Source organism: Cetorhinus maximus, chromosome 6 (assembly GCF_964194155.1).
Source record: "Cetorhinus maximus chromosome 6, sCetMax3.hap1.1, whole genome shotgun sequence".
NCBI classification, from domain to species: Eukaryota; Metazoa; Chordata; class Chondrichthyes; order Lamniformes; family Cetorhinidae; genus Cetorhinus; species Cetorhinus maximus.
Genome location: NC_135884.1, coordinates 46,063,978 through 46,086,052, shown reverse-complemented (window position 1 = coordinate 46,086,052; position 22,075 = coordinate 46,063,978). Strand labels below are relative to the sequence as shown.

General features: G+C 45.4%; 1 protein-coding gene across 1 annotated transcript in view; it reads right to left on the bottom strand.

The window, feature by feature from the left end:
• The window catches only part of tafa1b (TAFA chemokine like family member 1b), a 532,382-nt gene that overhangs the window by 10,983 nt on the left and 499,324 nt on the right, over positions 1 to 22,075 (bottom strand). The gene's annotated exons all lie outside the window — the stretch shown is intronic.

Sequence of the window (22,075 nt, the reverse complement as noted above, 5' to 3'; positions counted from 1 at the left end):
CTGTTACAAGTTCCAGGATTTTGACCCAGCGACAGTGAAGGGACTGCAATATATTCCTGAGTCAGTGTGCCTTGGAGGGGTAATTGCAGTTGCTGGTGTGCCCTTGTCCTTCTAAGTGGTAGAGGTTTTGGACTTGGGAAGTGCTGTCAAAGGACTCTTGTTGAATTGTTGCAGTGCATCTTGTCTACAACACACACTGAGTGAGTGAGTGTTTGAGGTGGTGGATGGGATGCTGATTTAATTGGTTGATATATATCTCTGCTGCCTGCCCCGTTCACACGCCCAACAAATCCCCTGCGGATGGCAACAAATTGAAATAACATCAGTAAAGCGGAAGTCTATGTGCTAGAGGCCAGTATATTTTGTGGGGCGCTTTATTCGAGCTGAACAGGGAACGCCATTCCTTTGCCGCTGACCGCAATATCTGTATCGTTATATATGGTCCCTAATCCTGTTCTTTTATTGTATTAGTAAGAATTGGTCTATGTGTGCAAACAAACATATTTCATTTATTGTGAAATAGATCCTTTTCTTAAAAAATGTATTATCAACTATTTTTGACCTAAGTGACTCAACCTGCAAAAGCAGCAGGACAAAATAAAATATTATCAGTTAGAAAATGATTGGATTAAAAAGTAGATATACTTCTGTTCTGTGCCTTGTTAAACATGCTTTTATATCCATGGCTTTGATTTTGAAAGGTCACGAAACCAGAATATTTTGTGAATTGTTACTGAGGGACATAAAAGATCAGTGCTTGTGTCTGAGTAGACTAGGAGCTTTAGAATATAACCCAAGTACCAGGCATACATCGTGCTTTAAGTTGGAGTTATGCCACGAACAAAATCTTCCTGTGATGCACTTTTATTAAAAACACCATTCTTAGGATTTGGACATCATTGGCAAGGGTGGCATTTATTGCGCATCTATACTTACAACTGAGAGTCTTGCTTGGCCACTTCAGAGGGCAGTTAAGAGTCAAACAAATTGGTATGAGTCTGAAGTCACATATAGGCTAGACCAGGTAAAGACAGAAATCTTCCCCTAAAGTACATCAGTGAACCTGCTGGGTGTTTACGATAATCCAACGGCTTTCATGGTCACTTTTGCTGTCAGCAGTTTTTATTTACTTTCCAGATTTCTGAAACTGATTTCAAATTCTCAAACTGCGCTGGTGTGACTTGAGCTCACCTTTCTGGATTATTAGTCCAGTACTCTGGATTTCCCATCTCATAACCTCACGATAGAAAGCTTTTGCCATATTCATAATTCCCCAGTTGTCATTAACAAATATTATTTATTTCACCTGTAGAAAACGTTCAAAATGTTTCTTTGCAATGCATTTTCTTTAAAATAACCTCAATGAGTTCACCTTGTGACTTAAGAACTTTGGGATCCTTTCACTATCAGGCATCATCATCATCATCATTCACTTGTGTTCAATCAAAAATTTATTGTGACAGCAAATAATATTTGAGGCAGCCCATAACCATCCTCCTCCTCCTTCAGGTACCATTGGCACCCTTGGACCTCCATTGGATTGGTTGATTATGCTTGGAAAAGTACTGCTGTGGTTTGTCATTGCCTTCTGCAGTATGGCTGACCAGGAAGCTCTTCTGCTGTTACTGCCTGCCATCAGGCATATTGGAAGAATTTGCAGACTGATAAACAGCCATGTTCTGAATACACCATCCTTGGTCATCAAGTCCTGGAGTGGGACTGAAGGCCCAGGCTTTTGGCCAGAGGCAGGGACACTACCCACTATCCACAAGACCTCCATCCCATAACCATAACTGGGCTATAACTTTTTATTTATTCGTTCATGGGATGTGGGCTGCCTGGGCCAGCATTTATTGCCCATCCGTAATCTCTTGTTCAGAGGTCATTTTAAGAGCCAACCAGATTGCTGTGGGTCTGGAGTCACATGTAGGCCAGACAGCAGATTTCCTTCCCTAAAGGGAGGACATTAGTGAACCAGATGGGTTTTTACAGCAATGGTTATCATCAGGCTTTCAATCCTAGATTTTTATTGAATTGAAATTTCACCATCTGCCGTGGTGGGATTGTAAACTCAGGTCCCTGGAGCACTCTGGGTCTCTAGAATACCAGTCCAGTGACAATACCACTACGCCACCACCGCCTCCCCTGATGTTTTAAAAGACTTTCATGAACACTACAAAACATCAGCTGAAGTAGGATTCCTTTGAATAGACAAAAAGTTGATCATATTTTAGTTCAACTGTAGCAAAAGGAAGCGCAAATCTGAAAATTTTGGCAGAAAAGTATCGTATTTGAAGAGTTGTGCATTCTTTCTATGAAGTATATATTCTTAGAGCGGAATTTTCCGTGCCCGCTGGTGTCGGGCGTCATGGGGGCATGAGCAGGCAACATGGCGAGAAGGCCAAAAATCGGCTTCACGCCGTTGTGAAACATGTTGCAACCATCCGCTCTGCCCTTCAATGGCGGACTGCGTTTCCCACCATTGCACATCAAGAACTTCATTGTAATACATCTGTATATTATTATAAGCCTAGCACACCAGAATTATCCCCCCCCGCCCCGCCATGCTGGATCATCCGAGAAATCGTGCTGACGTGTTTCACAGCAGTATTTGTAAGGCGTGTGACTGGCGAGCTGCATTCTGAGGGGAACTCGGACGTGAGTGCACAGTAACGTTGCGCAGCACTTGCGAGGGTCGCCTGTTGGACCTCATGGTTGAGACGCTGCACATTCAGGCGAGGGCACAGTCAGGTTGCTTTTTCCCAGGTGGTTGACGGAGTGGTGCCAGGGCAAGGGCTGCACAGTGGTTGAGGTGAGTTGGCGGGGGTGGGGGGCAAGGGCTGCACTGTGGATGAGGCAAATTGGGGGTGGGGCAAGGGCTGCACTGCGTTTGAGGCAATTTTGGAGGGGGGGTGGGCAAAGGTGGCCTGCAGCTGATGGTAGTGCACAAGCATGTGCAGGGGTGGTGGGGGGTGTGTGGGAGGGAAGCAGCTACACATTAGGGAAGTGTTGTATGAAGTGACTATTCCTCCACAGCTGAGACAGTTCAGGTGCAGCCACACTGACATGCTTGGAGTTGGGCCTGTAGCTTATCTGCCCACTCAGGCAATGCAGAGGCAGAAAAGTGCCATCAAATGCTCCAGAGCTCTACACCTCTTGGCACAGACTGCACACTAATGAGGGTTTTAGTGGACGGCAGAACAATTGGATGACTGTGTACGTTGTTCAATCTCCTTGCGAAAGCTGGTCATGGAGACACTGGTGGAGGTGCTCACAGCTCCTTGCAATGTCATCATTCAGGTTTGGACCAGTCCTCCCCATGGTTCGGACCAGTCCTCCCCATGGTTCAAGCTAACAGTGCAGCCTTGCAGTGTAGGTTAGGAGAATGCCTGTGCCTGAGCTGAGAGCACAGCATGCAGTCCAATGGGCAAAGCTGCTGCCAATCGGTCAGGTGGAGTGGGCAGAGGTGGGTGGGGTTTCAGGCAGCCATGCAGAGCACTAAACTCTGGCATCCAAGTGGTAGCCAGCACTCTCTGGGGTGCGTTTAGAGGCCTTCAGACTTAACCAAGAGAGATTCTTAGAATACCCAAGCTAAGTCATGTGTCTCTCTTCATCCGGCAGGAGGACTACATCAGAAGCATGGAGTCTGGTGACCTAGCTGTATGCCCCATGGTGTACAGAGAGCAGAGGCAAAGGAGAAGAAAGCTATGGAGATGCCTGGCTGGGCAGAAGGAGGAGCAGCACCCTCAGGATGAAGGGGCAGCTGGGGCTCTCGCTCATGCCGCTGAAGAGCCACAGTGAGCCGGCACTGGACCAAGGGTCTATAGACACTGCCTTTCATTCCTGCAGATGACTGAGAAACAGTGTTGCTGAAGACAGCACATTTCTAGGAGCATGCTGGTCACACCTGCCACCTGCTGCAGGATTTGGTGTCATGGAACATGGAGGGCATCCACTGCCAGTGGCCATGAAAGTGACCTCAATTTTTACACCAGTGGCTCCTTTCAGGGCTCTACAGGTGACCTCTGTGAGATATCGCAAGCCTCCACCCACAAATGCAACAAGGAGCCATAGGCAGGGAGACGTTCTTGGCAGTTTACTAACAATAGTGAACAGTACGTACAAGTGATTAACACCTGTGCTCAGTCTGTACAACTACATCTTCTTAACTTTCCTAGCCCTGTCACTAAATCCGCGAGCAGAGGTGGAGGCAGCCTGCTGACTCCTATGCCCAGTTTGCAATGGCCTTGACAGGCTGAGACCTGGAGAGCTGAGACCTGGAGGCCCTAGGCCTGCTTTCAGGGTCCTGCTGTCTAGCAGTGGCGTATTCCTCAGCCTGTGGAGCTGGAGCTGCTGGGGTCACAGGAAGAGGGGATTTGGATGAGCCGTACACTCCTGGAGTCACCTGGGTGGATGGCCCCAGAGCGTGTACCTGCTGATCCTCCTCCCTATGGGTACCTGAGGGCCCCTGGCTGACTCCTTGAGGAAAAGGGGAAGCTGGAGTGAGATCGAGCTGCCCTGCACATCTCTTGTGTTGATGCTGTTGGAGGCCAACTATGGCATCAGCGATGGAGTTCAGCTCGTGCGGCAGTGCAGGACCGATGTCATGGCCCAAGGTCTCCATGGCGGCCACCATCCTACCGGTGCAATGGCATGCCGGCATTATCACCTCAGCCTGAAAGTGAACACCTCCATCGTGCCTTACAATCTGAGGAGTGCAGTGGACATCCCTTCCTGATGTTCCCGAGCTTGCCTTTGCAGCTCCAGCATCTGAAGTATGACCAAGTCCAAAGGGTTGTCAGTTGATTCAGGCTGAGCAGATTTCTTCCTTCCAGCAGTCTTCCCAGAAACCTGGGAAGTCCCTGCTGCCGCATGCTGTGGATCAGACAGTGTGATGTGTTCACCAGATTGTGACCCTGAGACTACTCTAGAATTAGGCCCCACTGAAGTGTGTGTCTCTGCGCTGGTGGATGAATGCTGTGACGGGTCTTCATTTAGGGTTTCAGCAGATTCCTTTTCCAAGGTGCCTTCATGGCTTGAGTCGAGGACCTGGGTTCTGGACTCCTTCGGCTGTTTCCCAGATGTGCCTGTGAAAGTAAGGAGAGATAATTAGTGCATGGCAGTGGCCTGTGAAACAGGATGCATCACTCAGAGCATGGTTGTCTGATAGATGTTACACTGCTTGATCCTCACTTGGTAGAGCAGCGCCGACCTCACCATCAGCACAGGAACAGTCCAAATCCTCGCCAGCCAGCTGATTAGCTCTATTTTCAAAGTCTGTGTGGACCTTGATTTCAGGCATTCCTCCACCAGTCTGTGACCTCTCCCTTTTCTTGTGTGCCAGCTCATCTTGCATGTAGACAGATGGAGAGAGTGCAAGCAGGATGCCTGCCAGACCAGATGATAAGTATACCTGGCGTGTGTGACTGGTGAGTGGTCCCATGGATGGGATGAGGACAATGAAGGTGAGTGTGAGAGAGCGAACGGTGATGTCCCTTGAACTGGCAGTGAGTGAGTGTCCTGTGGATGTGTGATTGGTTCGTGACTGTGTGAGTTGAGAGCGATGAGAAGAGTGACTTACCCTAGCGGAATCAATGTCATTCATCCTCTTGCGGCACTGGGTGGCTGTCCTCTTTTGCAGGACATTGGCACTGGCCACTGCTGCCACAGCCTCCCAAGCCAGATTTGTGATATTGCTGCCCGTCCTGCGGCCAGAGCAGGAGTAGAGGACACCATGGCGAGCCTCCACTGCGCCCAAAAGGCGCTCAAGGGATGCGTCACTGAATCGGGGGTCTGCAGTCTTCTTGCCTTTCAGGGCCATGTCTTCCGTGCAGCAGTCCTGGGCTGGAAGCACTGAGAGGCGTGCGTGCAGCTGCACTTTAAATATAGTGTCCGTCATGAGGAAGTGGCAAGGTGACAGAATGGCGGGTGAATGAGAGTTCACCCACCATCAAAACGGTGTGTTTTCCTGGAAGGCATGATTAATGAGGTGCATTTGGGATGACATGGCATGAAAAGCCACCATTGCGGCTGGCGGATAAAATGTTACTTTTCCTGCCCACTACCGCACTTAGTGCAATGCTGGGATGATTCCGCCCTTAGACTTTTGACAATTGCACAATTGTGTATATTGTAATTTGGAGCTGCAGTACACAAAGGGAGGCTGTATATAATTTACTGATGTTAGTCGTCATTTGTAGACTGGAGTCAAAAAAGCAAAGGCAATCCATTTCTCGTGAAGAAAATTTTCAGCAAAAGATGTTGCACTTGGACCGCAGCGGCTCAAGAGGGCAGCTCACCACCATCTTCTCAAGGACAACTAGGGATGGGCAATAAATGCTGGTCCAGCCAGTGAAGCCCACATCCCATGAATGAATAAAAAAAATGTTGATCTCTCCAGGACTTAATGGCCAAAGGAGTATATAAAGTATAGGAGTGACGTAAAAAACGAAATTAGGAAAGCAAAAAGAGGATATAAAAAAATATTGGCAGGTAAAATCAAAGGAAACACAAAGATGTTTCACCAGTACACTAAGAGCAAGAGAATAACTAAAGAAAGGGTAGGGCCTATCAGAGATGTACATGGTAATTTGTGTGTTGATACTGAAGACCTGGGCAGGGTTCTCAATAAGTACTTTGCCTCTGTCTTCACTAAGCAGAGGGATGATGCAGACATTGTAGTTAAGGAGGAGGAGTGTGAAATATTAGATGCAATAAGCATAGTGAGAGAGGAAGTACTGGAGGGACTGGCACCCTTAAAGGTGGATAAATCACCAGGGCCGAATGGATTGTGTCCCAAGTTGTTAAAGGACGCCAGTGAGGAAATAGCGGATGCCCTGAGGATCATTTTCCAATCCTCACTAGATGCAGATGAGGTCCCAGAGGATTGGAAGTTTGTGAACGCTGCACCGTTATTTAAAAAGGGTGCGAGGGATAGGCCTGAAAATTATAGACTGTTCAGTCCGACTTCGATGATGGGCAAATTATTGGAATCAATTCCGAGAGACAGGATAAACTGTCACTTAGAAAGGCACAGATTGATCAGGAGTAGTCAGCATGGTTTTGTTAGGGGGAGATCATGTCTTACTGACTTAATAGAATTTTTTGAGGAAGTAAAAAGGAGGATTGATGATGGTCGAGCAGTGGTTGTTGTCTACATGGATTTTAGTGAGGCATTTGACAAGGTCCCACATGGCAGACTGGTCAGAAAAGTGAGATCCCATGGGATACAGAGGAAGATGGTGAGCTGGATCCAAAATAGGCTCAGCAACAGGAAACAAAGTGTAAGGGTCGATGGATGTCTTTGTAAACGGAAAGTGGTTTCCAGTGGCATTCCACAGGGCTCAGTGTTGGGGCCCTTGTTGTTTGTTTGTGGTATATATTAATGATTTAGACTTAAATGTGGGAGGCATGAGTGGGAAATTTTCAGATGACACAAAAAATTGGTCATGTAGATGATAGCGAAGAGGATAGCTGTTGTCTCCAGGAAAATATGAATGGTTTGGTTGAGTGGGTGGAAAAGTGGCAAATGGAATTTAATCCAGAAAATTGTGGGGAGGGCAAACAAAGCAAGGGAATACTCAATAAACGGGAGGATACTGAGATCGGTTGAGAAAGTGAGAGACCTTGGAGTGCATGACCACAGGCTCCTGAAGGTGGCAGGACAGGTGGATAAGGTGGTAAAGAAAGCATATGGAATGCTTTCCTTTATTGTCAAGGTATTGAATACAAAAGCAGGGATGTAATGATGGAACTGTATGAAATGCTGATCAGGCCACAGCTGAGATTATGTATACAGTTCTGGTCACATTACAGGAAGGACATATGGTAAAATTTTTAGCTCGGTGAGCGGGCGCATGCCCAACCTGACCGAGTGTAAAATAACGCACGGTGACGTCAGGCATGCGCACCGACATCATCGCGCACTTGCATGATATTTTGGTCGGCGGGCGAGCGTGCGCTGCTGACAATTAAAAGGCCATTAACAAGTTAATTAAAATAATTTTTTTTGCTGCCCGTCCAATCTTATGGTTGGCGGGTAGGAGAAAAGGCCAAGCGGCCTCTGCACTTTTTTGGAAACCTCATCCACGGGTGGGAAGAGGTTTCCAAAAGCATATAAAAATCAAATAAAAACTTTATTTTTTCATTATTAACATGCCCCTGCTCATGTGACAGTCATATGAGGGGACATGTTTCATTACATTTTTATTTATTCAATTATTTTTTTCATGTATCTTCGTCTCCTTGAGGCAGATCTCTGCCTCAGGGAGATTATGTAGCACGCAGTTGCACCCGGCTCGCACTCCCTACCCCCGCCCGCACAGGCGGTGCTGAACGCTGCCGCTCGTGTTTTACGCTGGGCTGGCCTTAACTGGCCCACCAGCGTGAAATTGCCTACCGGGCCTGATTGCGAGCAGCAGTCGGCTTCCCGACCACTCCCACCAAGCCTGCATGGAGTGTACAAGATTATGAGGGTCTAGATAGGGTAGACAGGAAAGATCTTTCTGATCTGTAGCTGAGGGATCAATTACCAAAGGACATAGATTTAAGGTGATTGGTAGTAGGATTAGAGGGAGCATGAGGAAAAGCTTTTTCACCCAGAGGATGGTGGGAGTCTGGAATTCACTGCCTAAATTGGTGGTTGAGGCTGAAATGCTGAACTCATTTAAAAGGTACCTTGATCTGCACCTGAAGCGCTGTAACCTGCAAGGCTACGGACCAGGTGCTGGAATGTGGGATTAAAATGAGCAGCTAGCTTCTTTTTTTTGGGCCAGTGCAGACACAATGGGCTGAATGGCCTCTTTCTGTGCTGTAAGTTTTCTATGGGGTGAATATGGGGTTGTGCGGGTGTGGGCGCAAACCCGATCGGCGCCCCGATTGGGTCCGTGGCTGCATTTTACGTGGGTGGGCCAATTAAGGTTGGATGGGCAGCTCAATTTAATGCTTTAATTAGTTTTAAATGGCCTTAATAAGCCTTTGACAGTTTTGCGGGCATGTGGCCTGCCGAACTGAAAATCTAAATAATGTGACCCAGTGTCATTTTACGCCCCCGCTCGCTGAGCCGAAAATTCTGGCCAAGGTTCTCTCATTCGCGCAAACTACAGGGAAAGTGGAAAGTACCAATTTTTACTGGAGGATTTGTGTATGAACATCCCAGTGAAAGCATTTTCATTAGAATGGGTATGTTTATACCTCCGTATCTATGCCTGTTTCAATGGTTTGCTTTTCGTCTTTTTCATCAAAGATGGATTCAAGAAGGATGATGCTTTGGGGTAATTTAGTCAATTGTAATTCTTGCGTTGTCTTTTACAAATGCACCGATTTATAATGTAATTATTTATACCAGCCATTGTGTTGGACTCGACTGGTGGCTGATCTCTAAATATTTATTGAGGAATTCTTCTGTGCCAGCCTGTTTCCAATGGCTTATCTTATTTTGCACAGTACATCGTTCGAACTTGAAGCTTGCACTGAAAATAAACAAGTGTATAATGATCATTAAGTCAGATGCATAAAACTATGTGAGAGCCAGGACCCCAAATGCTCACCATCAGACCAGTAGGAAGCATGATGGAAACAGGACATTAAGCTACAAGAAGTATGCCACAAAAATTACCATGTAAAATCACCAACATGAAAAGCGGTAAAGATGTTTCTAGAAGAACACTAAATACACTGGAAAGTGAAATAACATGCAAAGCCTTGTACAGAGCTGTGTATCCCTGTTGTTAACAAGATTTCAAATATCTTAGAATATGTCTGTTCATTTAAAAGCAGGTTGGAGGTGAGGCCGGCAAATTAAATTCCAATTGAATTTCTAATTCTGTATATGCTGTGAGTGAGTGCTGAATGGAAAACAAGACTAGGAGGTAATTTCACTTTCTTGATAACAATACACAGTTTGAATGCCTTATCTATGTGTATTATATTGACCAAGAAACATGCACATCACCAGTGCAACAAGCATATATTAGTTCACTGATTATACTGACAACTTCACAAAATATGCAACAGCCAGTATTGACTAAAATGCAATATTATGCTGGAAATTTGTTATAATTTTGGCAGATAAAACATATTTAATAATTGCCATAGATTCACACCACAGAAGTTGTCAAATCTTTTTAATAGCTTGCATTTTAGAATGAAGCACAATTAATCCATACAATTAACAGTTTCATCAGCTTGAATTGCTACTTCAATCAAATATAAGCCTAAAACAATACTTTAGTTTAAAAGTGGTCCTACAAACTGCTGAAGAGCAGTTATTAAATATGACAGCAGACACAACGACTTGCAAAATGTGCAATGGATGTGTATCTGGCCGAGTGCATGAGACTGTCAGGGCTTGTCCATTTGAAGAGTTGACTAACTCTGATAAATAAACTTTAAGTGAAGAAAGTGTTTGTTTTAAAGCACTCTCGCAGCATTAAGAGGATTTGGCAGGTGGCCATCACATACACAATGAATATGTACAATTGTTTTCCTGCTCATGAGATGTGTAGTCAGGTCTTCATGGGATATTCTTCATACTATTAATACATGTCATTGATATAAACTTAGTTTATGTGATGTTCTGCTAGCAATGTTTCAGCAAGTTAATACTCATGGGGCTGGATTTTACCATTGGCGAGTGGGGGCGGGGCCCACTCGCCGACACGTAAAATGACATGCAGTGATGATGGGCGGAACTCCTGCCGTCATCCCGCCCCACTTAAATTTTCAGGAAGGCGGGGGTGCAGCAAAATCAGCTGCGCGCCCACCGACCTGTCAATGGCCAATTGATGCCATTGACAGAGCAATTAAAGTAATGAGTGGACCTGCCCGTCCTACCTTAAGATTGGCGGGCAGGCCAGGAGCCCCGGCGGGAGGTAGAAAAAAACATGAAACCTCATCCACGGGCAGGATGAGGTTTCATGTAGGGTTTTAAGAATTTTAAGAAAGTTTTTTTTGGAAATTATGAATATGTCCTAACTCAAGTGACATGGTCACATGAGGGGACATGTAAGGGAAATTTTTTTTTCCTATTAATAATATTTTTGAAAGTAGAGGCGATCTCCCTGAGGCAGCACTTAGCTGAGTGCGCATGCGCGAAAGATCGCACTCTCGATTTTAGGCATTCCCCCCCGCCCGCACAGGGAACGCATAGTGCTTCCATGCGGACGTCACATAAAATGGCACCGCGCCCGCCTATCAACTTCCCCCCCGATGGGGGGAAAATTCAGCCCATAAAGTGATTTCAGTTGATTGCACAAATTCATCAACCTGAGACAAGTGGCTCCTGTGATAAATCTGTGAGTAAATGCATTGGAAGGTGTAGCACTGAACTATATAGACCAGAATTTCTGGTTTGCAGAGAGTTGGGTGATCTTATGTAGTGCAGCTCTCTTATGGCACAGCGAATGGTAAATGCCAAGCTGCTCAATTCTCAAAGGGAAATTTGAAACAGCTGCCACAATTGTGCTGCAATTTGCACTTTATTTCAAGATGCGTGCCTTGAATTCAGTAGTAATGAGCTCACTAAGACTTAGAGGTTTTTTTACAAAGCTAAATTAAACATATATTAATAGAAGAAAAGATTTTAAGCACATATATAGGTCTAGAAATTACTACTATGATAACTCCTAGCTCCCATAATTAATCTGACCCCCAGTTACACCTCTGTTAAGGCAAGAGTAAAAACAAATAAATTTCAACAGACCCAGGCAAAACACACAATATACTGGACAGTGATATTCACAGTGAGTTTTCTTAGCTTCAGTTCCTGTAGACAGCAACTTGATACCTAGAGGCTGGAGGCTTTTCACATTTGTTAGATCTTAGAATGCCTCCTCCTTACACATAATCTCAGTTCCTTTATACATGTTTCTCCTTTTTTAATGTAAATCCCATTGTTCTAATATGTCTTTGCAACTTTGCTTTTTCCATAATATAAATCTTCCATAGTACTCATATTATCAATAATCTTTGAGAAAAATAAACACACTGTTTGGCTTAGCCTCTTATGGCTAGGTGTAACACCGTACCAAATCTTTGAAATTCATTATTCTGGTTTATCTAAAAATACAACTGTTTCTCACGCCTCACATTTGAAAACTTCGCCATGTTTACGTATTCAGCATTTCAAACCTAGCTTCCATTTTGAACACTCAAAAGCTCCAGACTAGCTGTCTCTAATTCAATTAAATCCTCCACACACACATCCACACGGAGGCCTGAATTTTTCCTGCGTCGGGCGGGCTCAGCGGGAACGGTTGCAGAGCTGCCCGCCGCCCACAATCGGCTCTGCACCGCCATTTTATGCGGGCGGGCCCATTAAGGCCTGTCCAGTGTAAGATGCGAGTGGTAGCGCTACCCATGTGGGCAAGGAGAGGAGGGAGAGTCAGGGCTGGTGCTTTTTCGCACACATGCGGGTGAAGAAGCACTTCAATCTCCTTGAGGCACCGAGCTGCCTCAGGGAGATTGAAATGGTTAGTAAAAGCATTTTTACAGAAATTAAAAATTTAATGAGACATGTCCCCTCATGTGACTGTGTCACATGAGATGGGACATGTTTTTATTTTTCACATAAAATTTTTATTTAAGTAGTATAAAGCTTTAGGAAGCCTCATCCAGCTTGTGGATGAGGTTTCCTAAAAAACGTGAAGGCTGCTTGGCCTTTTCCCCTGCCCGCCAACCTTAAGGTTAGATAGGCAGCATAAACAATGATACTAATTCATTCGTTAATGGCCTTAATAGGCCTGTCAGTTATCAGTGGGTGCGCAGCCAACTCCAGTGCGTGCTCGCCAAATGAAACATCACAAGACGGCGCAGTGACGTTGGGATGCACGCCCGACGTCATCGCATGTCATTTTATGTGCCGGCATGTCAGGCCCGGCCCAGCACGCCGAATGAAAAATCCTTGCCGGAGAAACTAATCCAAACACCACTATTAACCTACCTTTCCAATAAATCACAATAATATTTTGAAAATTATTATATTTTCATGGCAAGCATTTTGAGCACTACAGGTGACAAGATTTGATTGCTCCACAGTTAATAGTTACTCATTGCCAACAAGTTCACACATGATGGTGGGTAAAATGCACAGCCATTTGCGACACATTTTTACTCGGTGATAGAAGTGAAATGTACTCAATAAAGAATGGCAAGCCCTGAATGGGAAGAGAAGGGCAAAAATTAAAGGCTAAAAGGAGGAACAAATATATTTATTTTGACATTGCACACATGGGGCAGAATTTCTAGGTCGACGTGCAGGTGTGCGCCCAACCCGATTGGATGCGAAATTGCACAGGATGATGTCAAGCGAGCGTCCCAACATCATCTCGCGTTCGCGCGATATTTCATTTGGCGGGCGCGTAAAAGTCAGAAGTATGCCCGCTGACAATTAAGAGGCTAATTAGTGCAATTAAAGTTGTAATTGTCTCCGATTTTTCGTGCTCCGTCCAACCTCACGGTTGGCGGACGGGCTAATCAGCCAGGCGGCCTTTACGTTTTTCATGAAACCTCATCCAATGGTGGGATGAGGTTTCTGTTATTAAATAAAACAAATTAAAAATGTATGGACAGATTTTTTTATCATGTATATGTTCAGGTGTCTGATTGTGATACGTGAGCATTTTTTTTTGGAGTTTAGAAACCTTATCTATTGGTTTTAAAGTTTTCAGCTCCCTGAGGCAGCTCTCTACCTTTAGGGAACTTTCATTCAGCACTCGCCTGTGCCCACGCTTACGTCAGCGATCACCCCCCTCCTGCCCCCACCCCAGTAACGGCCAGCCAGCAAGCGCTTCACGCCCAATCCTGGGCCCGCCGATTGCGCCCGCCTGCCGAGCTAAAAATCCTGCCCATTGGTGGTGGTGGGATGGGATGGAGGATGGAGGATGGGGGATGGGGGATGGGGGATGGCTTTTAATGTATCAGCTGGACAGTAGCCAGGAGGAGCGGATTTGCCCTATGAGACCCGCCTGATCTTCATTACATTAAAATTAAAATAAATATAGGGCAGGCAGTAACACAGGGAGTGGGTGAGCAGGGACAAGAGGTATGGAAATATCCCCAAAATGTGAACACAATGGTCAACAGTTGTCGGTAGTGGAGCAACAGGGGCAATCTCAAAGTCATAAGTGCTGTCTTTATTTTCAAATAATGTCGTGACTGGGCATTATAATTTAGGGTAGTAGAAAAACTTACCTCAATTTGGGAAGCAAAGTCATTTATATAGTTCCTAAAGCTGAGGAGTTTATCTGTTGTATGTGCTGAGCAGCTGGTTGATGTTAAACAGAAATACCACAATGCCATTAATAATAACATTGTGATATGCTTATAATATAAATGTGGACACAGGAACACATGTTGGAAACGTGCACAGATGGAAGATGTTTTAATATATTACTAGGAGATGTCCCATGGTATTACTCACAGTGAGTCGTAAAATTTGCTGTTTGATAACAACAGAATTGCAGCATATAACATCATGGCTACTAATTTCAAGTGACTGAATTAGCCAGATATAATCTTCATTGGAACTTATTCCAGATTTTTAATGGTGATTTCAGGATTAAAATTCACAACTTCCATCCAGAATTTCATGAAAACTGTAAAGAACATGTATATTTATACTCCCTTATAGAATCATGGAGCTGAGTTGTATCGCGGGCTTTGGCCGTGCCTCTGGGAGAGGGGGTCAGGTGGGAAACTTCAAGCCTCCAACTGTTAAGGGAAAAAATGAAAAGGGGGAGGAGGGCTGGAGGGAAAACCCCTCTAGGGAGATTGTTAGGGCCATGGGAGCTGCTTCCCTCCCATTGGCTTGCTCTTTGTGCCATGGAGATAGAGGGATGCTGCCACCCTGAAGCTGATGGCCTCCTTATGTGGCAGGGGGTGGTTGGGAGGTGGGGGTGTGGGGAGGGACATCCTACCACCAGCTTCATAAAATGGTCCCATTTTCACGTTTAAGTATGCAAATTAGCTGCCCACCTGCTTGGAATGGGCAGTCACTCTGGATCTTGTTCTGGGACTGCATCAAAGAGCCATCCCAACATGTCTACCTGCTACTTAACAAGACCCCCGACTGCCAATAAAACTCTGCCCATAGAACCATACAGTACAGAAGGCAACCATTCAGATCACCGTAACTGTACTGACTCTTTGAAAGAGCTACTCAATTGGTATCCTTTTCTCTGTTCTTTCCCCATTGCCCTGAAATAAAACTTATCACCTTTCACATTGATATCCAAACCCCTTTTGAAAGTTACTCTTGAATCTTAATATCACCCTTTTAGGCAGTGCATTCAAATGAAAGCAATGGAAATGAAAATTGGGAGGCGTGTCATATGCAGCTGATCCAATAATGCAAGTTTTACACATCACAGCAGATCAAAATTACCCCCATTTTGTGCCTTGTTAAAATTTACCCGTATAAATCTTTGAAACTTTTATTTTGTTTAAACCTTTATTTGCAATTTTAGGAGTTTCAGTTTCCGTGGTAAAAAAATCGCAGATGAAAACTTCTGCACAAAACATTTTAAGCAATTTGGGGAAGCTGGTTGCTGGATCAGACAGATGATTATACATGGGCAAAAACCCACTATAACTGTGAACACAAGAGCTTATAATGAGAAATGCTTGTCACAAAATGAATGACAAAATTGTGACAACTGGAAGTAAAGATGTGTATATATTATATATAGTATAAGGTAAAAACAGAAAGTGCTATAAATATACAGCAGATCTGGCAGCATCTGTGGTGAGAGGAACAGAGTTTTGAGTCAATGACCTGTCATGAGAATAGATAATTATTGTGATTAAAGGTTATTGACATGAAATATCGGGCTGGATTTAACGCTACCCCACCAGCGGTTTTGAAGGTGGCAGCATGGTTTCAATCTTGTGGGTGGCGTGCCCGCTAGCTACCTGCCCACCCCTGCCCCCACCGCAATTTTACCAGCAGTGGGAGTGGCCCAAGCCAAACAGTCAGCCTGCAGGTTTCCCTGCGTGGACTGGTGGTTGGTTCCTCTTTAACAAGTCTCCTCACCCCGTTCCCCTCCTCCCATGGCCTCTTAAACCCCAGCCCCCACCCCACCTCGCTAACCAGCTCTCCCCAACACCCAAGCACTTCTCTGATTGACCGGCAGCTCTCTGTAGCAGAACGTTCTGTCCCTGAGGGGCGCTAATCCTGCCTTCAGCCTATTAACAGTTAATTGGCCATTAAATGGCTGTGGGGCAGCCTTTCTTTACCTGGGTGGGCTCCTCCCTGATTTTTTAACTGGAGCGAGGGCGTGGGGGGGGGGATTGGTACCACAGTGCCTCATATAGTTCAGCCTATTAACTCCTTATCTCTCTCCTTAGATGCTGCCTGACCTGCTAGGTAGTTCCAGCATTTTCGGTTTTTATTGCATACTTTTTGAAATTATATTTACCTTTTGCAAAGACTAATACAGTAAACATATTTTCAAAGCCTAAAGATTTAATGTTAATTAATTATTTCTTTTAAATATAGCAACTAAGTAAAACCTATTTGTCTACCCATCATTATTTCTTGTTCCTCATGTTTCTTTCCTCTTTATGTTAAATAGGATAACAATCATATTCGTGACAATAAAAATTCTGGAGGCAGACACAAATCAATGATTCACAGATGTATTATTGGTCTCAGAGGTAGAATTTGAATCATTGGGATTGTAGTCATTATTTCATTGGTGGATTTAGATATGTGTAACTTTCCTGATGTAACAGAGTGACATTTGCGTTCTTTGTTATTTATTTTTTGCCTATGTAAAGTTGAGCTTGTTTACCGGTTAGCTCTTCTTAATGTACTGGGATTGATTAATGGGTATGAGGATTTTTTATTTAAACAAGCGATCCTAGGGCTAGTGTCAGCATTGAGAGATGCAATCTCCTAGTGCTGCATTTACATTATATAACTGCGATTGTTGGCAGCCTCAACTTCAATGGCAACGCTATAGTGTAAAAGAAGTCGAGCTGCAATCAGTGGGTGCATGGAGTAAGATCCTGACATGTTTTTTTACTTGCGCCATTAGTGATGGAGCTCCCTTAACAGCCACTGCTGATGAATTACAACATTCCTTTTTTAAAATTCTTTCATGGGATGTGGTCATCAATGGTTAGACCAGTATTTATTGCCCATCCCTAATTGCCCTTGAGAAGGTGCTGGCCACCTTCTTGAATTTCTGCAGTCCATATGGTGTAGGAACTCCCACAGTGCTATTAGGGAGGGAGTTCCAGGATTTTGACCCAGAGAGAGTGAAGGAACGGCGATATAGCTCCAAGTCAGGATGGTGTGTTCCCCTTGGAAGGGAACTTGCACATGGTGGTGTTCCCATGCCTCTGCTGCCCTTGTCCTTCTAGATGGTACAGGTCATGGGTTTGGAAGGTACCGTTGAAGGAGCCTTGGTGAATTCCTGCAGTGCACCTTGTAGATGGTACACACTGCTGCCACTGTGTGTCAGTGGTGGAGGGAGTGAATGTTGAAGGTGGTGGATAGGTGCCAATCGAATGGGCTGCCTTGTCCTGGATGGTGTCAAGCTTCTTGATTGTTGCTGGAGCTGCACTCATCCAGGTAAGTGGTGAGTATTCCATCACACTCCTGACTTGTGCCTTGTAGATGGTGGACAGGCTTTGAGGAGTCAGGAGGTGAGTTGCTTACTGCAGAATTCCTAGCCTCTGACCTGCTCTTGTAGCCACAGTATTTATATGGCTGGTCCAGTTGAGTATCTGGTCAATGGTAACTCCCAGAGTGTTGATAGTGGGGGATTCAGTATTGGTAATACCATTTAATGTCAAAGGGAGATGGTTAGATTTGCTCTTGTTGGAGATGATCATTGCCTAGCACTTGTGTGGCATGAATGTTACTTGCCACTTATCAGCCCAAGCCTGAATATTGTTCAGGTCTTGCTGCATATGGGCACTGACTGCCTCAGTATCTGAGGAGTCACAAATGGTGCTGAACATTGTGCAATCATCAGCAACATCCCCACTTCTGATTTTATGATGGAAGGAAGGCCATTGATGAAGCAGCTGAATATGGTTGGGCCTAGGACACTACCCTGAGGAATTCCTGCAGTGATGCCTGGGAACTGAGATGATTGACCTCCAACAACCACAACTATCTTCCTTTGTGCTAGGTATGACTCCAACCAACAGAGTTTTGCCCCTGATTCCCATTGACTCCAGTTTTGCTAGGGCTCCATGATGCCACACTCGTTCAAATGCAACCTTGATGTCAAGGGCACATTCTCATATCATCTTGGGAGTTCAGCTCTTTTGTCCATGTTTGAATCAAAGCTGTAAGGAGGTCAGGAGCTGAGTGGCCCTGGCAGAACTCAAACTGAATGTCAGTGAGCAGGTTATTGCCAAATGAGTGCTGCTTGATGGCACTGTTGATGACCCCTTTCATCACTTTACTGATGATCGAGAGTAGACTGATGGGGTGGTAATTGCCAAGTTCGATTTGTCCTGCTTTTTGTATACAGGACATGCCTGGCAATTATACACATGCTGACTAGATAACAGTGTTGTAGCTGTACTGGAACAGCTTGGCTAGGGGTATGGCTAGTTCTGGAGCACATGTCTTCAGTGCTATTGTTGGAATGTTGTCAGGGCCCATAGCCTTTGCAGTATCCTGTGCATTGAACCATTTCTTAATATTATGTAGAGTGAATTGAATTGACTGAAGAGTGGCATTCGCAATGCTGTGGATCTCAAGAGGAGGGCGAGATGGGTCATCCACTTGGCACTTCTTGCTGAAGATTGTAGCAAATGCATCAGCCTTGTCTTTTGCAATGATGCGCTGGGCTCCCCCATCATTAATGATGGGGATATTTGTGGAACTCTTCCTCCAGTTAGTTGTTAAATTGTCCACCACTGTGCACGACCGGATGTGGTAGGACTGCAGAGCTTAGATCTGACCTGTTAGTTGTGGAGTCACTTAGCTCTGTCTATTGTTGCCATTTCCATTGTTTGGCATACAAGTAGTCCTGTGTTATAGCTTCACCAGGTTGGCACCTCATTTTTAGGCATGCCTGGTGCTGCTCCTGTCACGCCCTCCTGCACTCTTTGTTTAATCAGGGTGGATCCCTCTGCTAGATGATAGAGTGGGGGATACGCTGGGCCATGAGATTACAGATTGTGATTGAATACGATTCTACTGCTGCTGATGACCCACAGCCTCATGATGCCCAGTTTTGAATTTCTAGATCTGTTTGAAGTCTACCCTATTTAGCATGGTGGAAGTTATCCTCAATGTAAGGACAGGACTTAGTTTTCACAAGGACTAGTGTGGTTCAGCCATAAGTGACTACCAAAGAAGTGAGGTGAGAGTCACTGCTCTTGACATCAAGGTAGCATTTGACCAAGGAGCCCTAGCAAAACTGAAGTCAATGGGACAGATGCATCTGCGACAGGTAGATTGGTGAGGTATTGTCATTAGACTGGTAATCCAGAGATCCAGGGTATTGTTCTGGGGACCTGGATTTGAGTCCCACCATGGCAGACGGTGGAATTTGAATTCAGTGAACATCTGGAATAAAAAGTCTAATGATAATCATGAAACCATAGTCAATTCTTGTAAAAGCCCATCTGGTTCACTAATATCCCATAGGGAAGGGAACCTGCCATCCTCACCTGGCCTGGCCTACATGTGACTCCAGGTCTGCAATAATGTGGTTGGATCTTAAATGCCCTCTGAAGTGGTCTAGCAAGCCACTCAGTTGTATCAAACTGTTAAAAAGTCAGCACTGTTGGCCTGGCCAAGTTGGCCATTAACAGGTCCAGGCAGCGGGTGATCGAGGGGGTCGTCCGGCCCGATGGTCAGCACTTCTTCCACGGCTATTTTTGTGGCCGGGTGTCCCTGGAGAGGGAGCCTGCCAACACCGGCGAGGCCTTCCGTGCTTGGTGGGCACTCCGGTGACTGGGGTGCTTTATTTACCCCTTTAATCACATTTTGGTTAAATGTTTGTAAGTTTTTTTTAAACAATGTCTTTTGTTTTTGCACTTTCCCTTTTAGGGGCTGCCTTTTAATTTGTCCCCTGATTTGTTAATTGAGTTTATTTGGTTTGTAATCAAACGAGTTACACCACAGAGACCGCAGCAGTTCAAGAAGGCAGCACACCAACACCAAGGGCATTCAGGGATGGGCAGTAAAGACTGGCCTAGCCAGCAACGCCCACATCCCGTAAATGAAAAAAAAAATAGGCTTATCGCTCTTGTTGGTTCATTCACCACCTGCGGAAGACCTAGTCTAGCAGCTATGTCCATTAGGACTCGGCCCATCTGTAGCGGTGCTGCTGACCCAGGCTTGATGATGGACATTGAAGCCTCCCTCCCACAGTACATTCTGTGCCCTTGCCACCCTCTGTGCTTCCTCCAAATGGTGTTCAGCACACAGGAATACTGATTCACCAGCTGAGAGGGTTGGGGGGGGTGCAGTACGTGGTAACCAGCAGGAGGTTTCGTTGCCCATATTTGACTTGAAGCCCTGAGGCTTCATGGGATCCAGAGTCAATGTTGAGGACTCCCAGGGCCTTGCCCTCCTGACTGTATGCCACCTTACTGCCACCTCTGGTGAGTCTGGGACATTGTCTGCATGGTATGATTCAATAATGTGGCATTACCACTATGCCATCGCCTCCCTGGCTATGTCAGGCTGTTGCTTGACTAGTCTGTGGCACAGGTCTAATTCGGGCACAAGCCCCCGATGTTAATAAAAAGGATTTTGCTGGGTTGACAGGGCAGGCTGTGCCATTGTTGTTTCAGGTGTCTAGGTCGATGGTGGGTGGTCTATCTGGTTTCATTCCTTTTAGACTTTGTAGCAGTCAGATACAACTGAGTGGCTTGGTAGGTCATTTCAGAGGGAACTTAAGAATGAACCACATTGCTGTGGGTCTGGAATCACATGTAGGCCAGACCAGGTAAGGACAGCAGATTTCTGTCCCTAAAGGACATTAGTGAACCAGATGGGTTTTTATGAAAATTGACAATGGTTTCATGGTCACTATTACTGAGACTAGCTTTTTTAAATTCCAGATTTACTAATTGGACTTAAATTCCACCAGCTGCAGTGGTGGGATTTGATCCTGTGTCCCCAGAGCATTAGCTTGGGCCTCTAGATTGCTTGGCCAGTGACATTACCATTATGCCACTGCCTCCCCCCAAGAGGCTGGTTGAGAAATCGGGCTACGAATTGGTCCGCACCATCTTTTGGGTGCGGGAGTTGCAATTCGCAACCTGCCTGTGCATGTTGAGATAGAAACAAGAAAATTTGGTGCTGTTTCTCCTTATTTACCTGAACATAGCATTTAGCCGAGTGGGTCCTGTGTTGGCGGCTGCCAGAGTGCTCAATAGGCAGCCAAACAGTGTTAGCTAATAGCATGTGGCGCAGCCCTCCTTCTCTTCTTAAAGTCTGTCTGTCCCTCTTAAAGGGAAGCTGCAGTGAATTGCAGGAGGCTGCTGCTGAATATCATTGCAGGATTGCAAACAAGGGTAATGGAACACAAAGGCAGAAACAGGGCTCCAGGTTCACAGTTATGGCACTGAAGGTCTTAATGATGAAGTTGGACTGGAGTAGCAATGCCATGCTTCCCCAGGAAGTCAGGAGGCCCTCAAGGACCATGCTGAGAAAGGAATGGGAGCAGGTATTCCAGGCAAGTCGATAAGTCCTGAGGAAATGATAACATTACCACGGGAGGTTTAATGACCTCACATGAGTGGCCAAAGTCAGTGAATGCATCTTCAGATTACATCTCCTGATCACTGCTCCACCAACTCTCATCCTGCTTCCCATCACTTACCCATCGGCAATCTCTGGCACTCTGCACACAGGCCTAACATCCAGATAGTCCGCCTAACCCTCACACACATTCAAATAGATGCTGTTTGTGATTCCATGATGCTAACCTCACATCTGTTTCTTGCTGCTTCCTCCAGGCATTCGGCTGTGCCAGGCACACCAACCAAATGTGGTGCAACACAATGACTGACATTCTGCCCTCACTCTTGCAGAACAAGATTGTCGATATTTGGTGGGAGAAGAGCAGAACTGGTGAGGGCCAAGAATGCCTGA